We start from the raw sequence: 8,442 nt of genomic DNA, 5'->3' as shown, positions 1-8,442 counted from the left end.
TCGTCCCCTCCCCTCTCCTTCCCTCCCTCCCCTCTCCTTCTCTCTCTCCCTCCCTTCCTTTTTTCCCCTCCCTTTCTTTCTCCCTCCCCATCTATCTCTGGATAATCCATCCTTCCTTTCTTCCCTCTCTTCCTTCCTATTGAACCCCGGGTGCTCTACCACTGAGCTATATCTCCAGCCCTTTTTAAAAATTTTGAGACAGGGTCTAAGTTGCCCAAGCTGGCCTCAAACTTTCAATCTTCCTGCCTTACCCTCCTTAGTAGCTGGGATTACAGGTGTATGCCATCATGCCTAGCTTTGTAATAAACTGTCTTCATACACCAAGTTTTCTTTTTAGTTATTTAGGGATTTTTCTTCACCATTTGTAATTGTCATTAGTTTTTACAATTCTCTATGCTATGTATTTCATCTTTGCATCATTTCCAATTCTGGAAGTGTAAGTTGTATAAAGGCTTTTAGAGTCCTAATTTGTTTTGTGCAAATTTTTTTGCAAGTTTGACTCCTTGAAAGTGCATTATCACAATATCAACTTTGTATAAAAGCATTGTGTATGTACATAAAAATGTCGAAGTTTCCCTAAAATTGATTCCCTTTTTCTACATCTACATTTGTGAACTATAAAATTTCTAAAGCTCTTGACATTTTGGCAACTACATTTGCACTGGTGACCCACTGGCTTTGAATGATCTCATCAAGATTTAGATTGTTTATCAGTGTTTTAGATGACAGCAGTTATAAAGTTGGGTACACAGGCTTACTAACCATAGTGACATGCATTTATACTTTTCACTTTCTGACTTAAATAAATTTTGGTTTGTCTTGCCACAACTGTTATACCCATGTGACTCTTTTTTTAAAAAAAATATTTTTAATTGTAGGTGGGTAATATCTTTATTTCATTTTTATGTGGTAGTGAGGTTTGAACCCAGAGCCTCAAGTGTGCTAGGTGAGCCCTCTACGGAGCTACAACCCTAGCCCCAATATGTGACCCTTATTAGTATACCTGAGTGTTTATACTTGGAAAAATAAGTACCATTGCCTGTTTTTAAAAATTTTTTTTAGTTTTAGATGGACCTTTATTTTCTTTATTTATTTTTATGTAGTGCTGAGGATTGAACCCAGTGCCTCACACATGCTAGGCAAATGCTCTACCACTGAGCAATAGACCCAGCCCCTCATTGCCTATTTTGTTGCATAAGGTGGCCATGAAGTGTTTCGTGTTTTTAAGTGTTTCTCATATAAATACCTTCTTAAAATGTAAATTAATATCTTTTAAATATTTTTAAAAATTATTTTTCCAGAAATAAATTTTGGGATTTTTCTTTTTGAGGTACTTGGGGTTGAACCCAGAGACCTGCACATGCTAGGCAAGTACTGAGCTACATTTCCAGACCTTTTTATATTTTTGAGACAGGGTCTCCCTAAATTGGTTAGGCTGACCTCAAACTTGTGATCCTCTTGCCTCAATCTTCTAAGTAAATGGGATTACAGATGTGCAGCTAATTTTGATCTTTCAGAATTTTAGACTTTAGAGATTTTGACCTTTTGGGATTTAAATATTTATGATTGTGGCATCTGGGATTTTGTCTTTCAGAATCGTGGCCCTAACTCACATTGAAGGACCATAAGGAGTCATACTTGGATGAGATTATGCTGGAACTAGAATAATAATAGGCATTTTATACCCAGAGATTAGAACCAGAAATAATAACCCAAGACATTCTTCCACTAGTTCAAAGTAGGTTTGAATTGGAAAGATGTATAGGGACTGTTGTACTAGAACAGTAGGATCAAATAGGTTGGAGGCATTTTTGTCATTATATAGGTGGGGAAAGGCAGCCAAATAATTAGATGTAACAGATACTTCTTAAGTCAGCCATAAAGCTCACAGTGACACTACTTTCTTCAGCACAGGGTGTAACAGCATCAAATATCCACCCACATAACAGTGATATGGAGGTGGCTGTTCCTCCCTTGTGCTGGATTTTCCCTGTAAGCCCTATGCTAATCTAATAGGTATCTTACTTGCTCTGCAGGGAAAGTAGAATTTTGTGGTAAGGGGCAGAGAAATGGGAAGTTGTTTACAGCTCACCAGGACAGCTTATAAATTCCTACTACACAGTTCCACAGTTTCCCTGGTTCTTCAACAATTCCCAAGATTCCAGAGATACCCACTTCCTTCCAGAAAATCCAACTTACCTAGCTGGAGTTTTTATTTGCATTCAGAAGAACCTTAACTACTATATTTCCTTGAATATTTTTTTCCTCACACTACTTATTCATATGTTCCTTTCCTTGCAACCCTCAACAAAATATCACACTTCACCAAGAATGCCATGTTTTGACTTATTGAGCTTTTGCTGTTCCTCTGCATAAAATTCCCTTCATCTTACTGAAACCTTACTCAAGAATACTCCTTCATGGTACTTTCCACTGTCACCCTGTATTAATCTCCTTTTGTTCTCAATAACTCAATACCACAGACAAGGTAAATTCTAAAAGAGGTTTACTTTGGTTCACAATTCTGGAGGTGCAAGGCCTACCGAGCCTAATCTGGTAATGACCTTCTGGCCTAGCAGTCTGGTAGCAGAGATTCACATGGAAAGATATAGGGACTATATATGGGTAAGTGTGTGTATTTGGTCTCTCTCTCTCTCTCTCTTTTTTTTTTTTTTGGTACCAGGGATTGAACTCAGGGGTACTCGACCACTGAGCCACACATCCCCAGCCCTATTTTGTATTTTATTTAGAGACAGGGTCTCACTGAGTTGCTTAGCATCTTGCAGTTGCTGAGGCTGGCTTTGAACTCTTTTAACTCGCAATTCTGTCTCAGCCTTCCAAACTGCTGAGATTACAGGAGTGCACCACTGCATGGGGCCTCTTCCTCTTTTTATAAAGCCACCAGGATTTAATCATTGGGGCTCCACTCTAATGACTTTAACCTAATAACTTTACAAAGTCCCCCACCTATAAACACATAATGAGAATGTGTCAATACTCTTAACTACCTCACAATGAGGATTAAATTTTAACACATGAAGTCTTAGGGGACACTCAAATCATATCAGAATCATAACAAACCAAATACCTGTTTTGATTTAGAAGTCCTTCGTTATGCCCATATGGCTACTCATACCACAATCGTGGCACTTAATCATTGCACTTTGTCATCTCTGGTTTTCTTACCTGTTTAGATGACAAGCTCTTCAACAAAGACAACTTGTTATGTGACTCTTTTTCTCCTGTTCCTTATTATTACAATGCCTAACACATTGAAGATTTATTAACTAAATGAATAAATAAGTAAGCAGTTTCTGCATCATCATGAGGATATGCTCAATCATACTGCTGGAAGAATAAGAAACAATGGACAATTATCAAGAATACAAGTAACAATAAATATTGGCAAGGATGTGGGGAAAAAGGTCCGCTCATACATTGCTGGTGGGACTGCATATTGGTGCAACCAATCTGGAAAGCAGTATGGAGATTCCTCAGAAAACTTGGAATGGAACCACCATTTGACCCAGTTATTACACTCCTCAAGTGTATACTCAAAGGACTTAAAATCAGCATATGTTAATGATATGGCCCCATCAATATTCATAACAGCTCAATTCATAATAGCTATGGAACCAACCTAGGTGTCCTTCAATAGATGAATGGATAAAGAAAATGTGGTACATATACACAATGGAATATTACTCAGCCATAAATAATGAAATCATGGCATTTTCCAATAAATGGATGGAACTGGAGGCTATCATGCTAAGTGAAATAAGCAAATTCCCCCAAAACAAATGTTCTGATAAAGATGTTCTCTCTATATGAAGATGCTGACTGACAATAGTCGGTGGGAGGGGCAGAGTGGAGGTTCACAGGCTTGGACAGGGGTGAATGAAGGAAGGGAGGGAAGATGGCAATGAGAAACATAGTAGAACGAATCAGATATAACTTTCCTTTGTTCACATATGAATACAAGACCAGTGTAACTCCACATCATATACAACCACAAGAATGGGAAGTTATCCTCCTTGTATGTATGATGTCAAAATACATTGATATGTCAAAAAACATTCTACTGTCATATATGACAAAAAAGAACAAATTTTTTTAAAAAAGAAAACAAGACAGGCTGCAGTAGCCCATGCTTATAATCCCAGCGAGTCAAGAGGCTAAGGCAGGAGGATCACGAGTTCAAAGCCAGCCTCAGCAAAAGTGAGGTTTTAAACAACTCAATGAGATCCTGTCTCTTAAGTTAAAAAAATTCAAGCTGTTTTTAATGATGTTACTCTAGAATGTTTTCTTTTCAGATGATGATTGAGAAGCTAATAAAAAAAACATGGTGCCAGGTATCACAACAGTAAAAAAAAAAAAAAAATTCAAAATAGGGCTGGGGATGTGGCTCAATGGTCAAGTACCCCCAAGTTCAATCCCCAGTACCCCACCACAAAAAATAAGACAATGGAAAAAGAGCCAGTACCTTTCTAGATTTGAGGATAGCCAGTTGGTCCCCCAAAATGTGAGAGTCCAGCCAAAATGAATAAACCTATCTACCTAGCTCACAAACGACTCAGAAAATAATCCCAGAAGAGATGCTTTACTAGTGCATACGTTCCAAAGAAATAATACATGGCTATTGTTTTAATCTGGCCTTTGGTGTGGCTGCTTAGGCAGCATTTTTGTGGCAATAAACAACTGGTACAATATTTGCGGGTTAGAGTTTACCTGAGGATCACCAACTTGAGAACTTTGCTCACTAAAAAATTTTTTTTTTTAATTCAAGGATTGCTTTTATAAGTCTCGTTATGCATATGAAGTAGAGATATTTATCATAGCTTGCAAATGTTCTAAAATTAGTGTAAGGGGCTGGGGCTATAGCTCAGTGGTAGAGCACTTGCCAAGCACATGTGAGGCACTGGGTTCGATCCTCAGCACCACATAAAAACAAATAAATGAAATAAAGATTAAAAAAATAGAATCATCAATAATATTTTTTATTCCAATATACATATTAATTTTTGCATTTCTGTTGAGACTTTATTAATGCACATATGTATTTACATGTAGTTCTAATAACAAAATGTTGCATTTTACTTTAATATTAGAGGGGAAACTATCATATTCTTACTTTATCCTCACAAGTATTTTAATGGCTCCATAATAGTTCTAATAGATTTACAAAAATTAATCATCTCAATTGTTAAATTGTTTTTTTCCTATTATCAATATAATTTTTCTTCTTTTGGTATTTTTTAAAAAAAAATTTAATTGTGGTTGGACACAATACCTTTATTTTATTTGTTTATTTTTACGTGCTGCTGAGGATCAAACCCGGGGCCTCAAACATGCTAGGCAAGCACTCTACCGCTGAGCCACAACCCCAGCCCCTGTTATTACTTTTTCAGGCAATAGATTTTTTTTTTGTTGTTGTTGTTTGTGTGTGTGTGTGTGGTACTGGGGATTCGACCTAGAAGCACTCTACTACTGAGCTATATATCCTCTGCCTTTTTTATTTTATTTTGAAATAAGGTCTAACTAAATTGCTGAGGTTGGCCTTGAATTTGTGATCCTCCTCCTTTGCCCTTCCAAGTAGCTGGGATTATAGGCATGCAAATAATCCCTCCCAGAAAATTTTTGTTAGTCATAGAGTTGACTTATGGAAATTTATCAGCTTTAACTGAATAGACAAAAGAAAGAACTTTCAGGTTTTAGTTCATGAACTGCTTGTACTGCTGGGTAAATACCATTTATTCCCTGGCTTCATTCTCCTTACTTTCCTCAAAATGTGGATATCCTACTATGTGATAGTGAATTTTCACAACTCCTTTTGCTATTTCTCTAACCACTCCTTTGCCCTTGCCTGTTACATGCCCAGGATTTTTTTTTTTTTTTTAAGAGAGAGAGAGAGAGAGAGAGAGAGAATTTTTTAAAAAATATTTATTTTTTAGTTTTCGGGGGACACAACATCTTTATTTTTGTATGTGGTGCTGAGGATCGAACCCAGCACCGCACGCATGCCAGGCTAGCGCGCTACTGCTTAAGCCGCATCCCCAGCCCTGCCCAGGACTTTTTATTTATTTTGAGACACCTTCCCAAGTTGCTGGGATTGCAGGTGTGCACCACCAGGATGTGTGTTTTATATTTTTAAAGCATTATCAGGACTATAACTTTTTTTTTCTTTCCCTTTAGAGACAGTTACCAAATTCAAAATAGCACAGTTTTGGAGTTAGATAACCTAGTTTCAAATGTCAACTCCATTACTTATTATCTGTGAAATTTTGAATAAATTAGTAAAGCTGTCTGAAATTTTACTGACCTATCAAAACACCTATTTTTATAGGTATGTGGAAATTAAATAGTGAATACAAATAAATTAAGTACTACTGTTAGCTAACTCATTATAATAAATAATAGACATATTTTTGTGGGACTGGGGACTGAACTCTTCTGGGGTACTCTACCATTCAGCCACATCCCCAGCCCTTTTCTTAAAATTTTGAGACAGTCTTGCTAAGTTGCAGAGGTTGGCTTGGAACCTGCAATCCTCCTACCTCAGCCTTCAGGGTCAATGAAATCAATGTATCACCATGCCCAGCATAATAAACAATTACTAGAATAACAATTTAACATAAAAATATTAATAACAATTTAACATAAAATCTGATTTTTATAGCACGTTATATTCAAAAAGGAAAAATTATTTTTTGGGGGAAGGGATGAGATTTGAGTTACTGAAAATATGACAACACTGAGGACATTTTTTGCTAGATGGCTTTTTTCAGACTGATAAATTTGTTAAAGCCAAGATAAGTTTATACAATATGATATTCAAACCAATAATAAGCACACAAAAAATTCATGAAAATGATACATTTGAGCCACTCATTCATATTTTGAAAAAAAATTAAAATACTGCTTTTAATCAAAGAAATTTGGTTTTGACTAACTTAGTAACACCAAAAACCAAGTGTCTACACTTTAGAAGAACCCAGCAAATGTCCTGGAGAAAATGTTAAATGAAAAATAAGACAGGACTAGGGGCTCAATGGTAGAACCCATACCTCACATGAGGTACTCAATTCCAACCTGAATTCCAGGACCATGAATGAAACAACAAAAGTAATAAACTATAAGATCTCCTCAAAAAACAAACATTTTACAAAAACTTTTCCAGCAAGACAGTTGCCATCAAGTGTATCAAGAACAATGAATCTGTTGATGAACTGCAGTGCCTAAACGGCTTTAAATGGTTTATTATTTTACTTTTTTTTTAGCCTTTATTTTATTTTTATGTGGTGCTGAGAATAGAATCTAGTGCTTCACGCCTGGCAGGTGATCGCTCTACCACTGAGCTACAGCCCCAGCCCCTTACTTTTAAAATTTTGAACAGGCAATTGAACCCAGGGTTTTGTGCATTCAAAACAAGCCCTCGGATGTATAACCAAAGTGATCCTGCAATCCGTACACGTGGAAAAATGAGAATTCATACCCTATTGGAATTAAATGTATGATATCTCAAGATCATTGTATTGTCTTGAGTAACTAATAAAAAAAAAAAAAAAACCAAGCCCTCAACCACCAAATTTGCATTCCCAACCCTTTATCATTTACTTTCTAGAAATTGCAACATCCCAGGATTTATAATGTCTCTTCTTCCACATGACAATATGGGGCGTTTTTTAAAAAGTAATGCAATTTCTGGGCTGGGGTGCCTAGCAAGTGAGAGGCATTGAGTTTGATCCTCAGCACCACATAAAAAGAGAAATAAATTTTTACAAGTTAAAAAAAAAAACTTTTTTAAAAATAATGCAATTTCCGTAAAGAACCTGACGCTGGCTGTTGGTACTATCAGTTACTATGGAAAAAATCAGAGTTGCTTAAGACGCTCTAACATTCTTTTCCTTCCCTTCAGAAGTCACCCTGCAGGGCTAGATGTACCTAGCACAAGCTTTCCTAAAATGCGGAAGGCCTTGGATTTAATTCCCAGCACCGGGGGAGGGAGTCATCCTGCCTTACACACCATGAAAAACAACTAAATCTGAACCTTGTAACATGGCTCAGAGTATACTCCGTATTTACACTACGGTTGGATCTGACTTTAGCTTTTGGTTTAGCAGTTTGTGGCTAGTGGCACTTCTTTAAATGTTCCAATTCTCATAAACGAAAAAGTGGGTGGTGGTGGGCAATGGAAAGTTTTGATTCAAATGACGTCTGCTAGCTATCTTGGAACATTTTCTCCAGCTATCTTTTCTCTAGCTATCTTTTTTCCTTCAGACCACGAAGACACAGGCACATGGGGATCTGCTTTCCTCTATATTCCACTCCTGAGTCAGGCCCCAATTCCTCTCACTTTCAATCCCACTTCGGGCTCCTAAAAGAATGCAAATGAAAATCTCATAGTAAAGACTCTAGAGCTCTAGTCTTCAAACGGGGTTCCGC

Source organism: Marmota marmota, unplaced genomic scaffold, assembly GCF_001458135.2.
Source record: "Marmota marmota marmota unplaced genomic scaffold, marMar, whole genome shotgun sequence".
Taxonomy (NCBI): domain Eukaryota; kingdom Metazoa; phylum Chordata; class Mammalia; order Rodentia; family Sciuridae; genus Marmota; species Marmota marmota.
The sequence above is the reverse complement of the archived record's forward strand: the minus strand, read 5'-3'. Positions refer to the sequence as shown.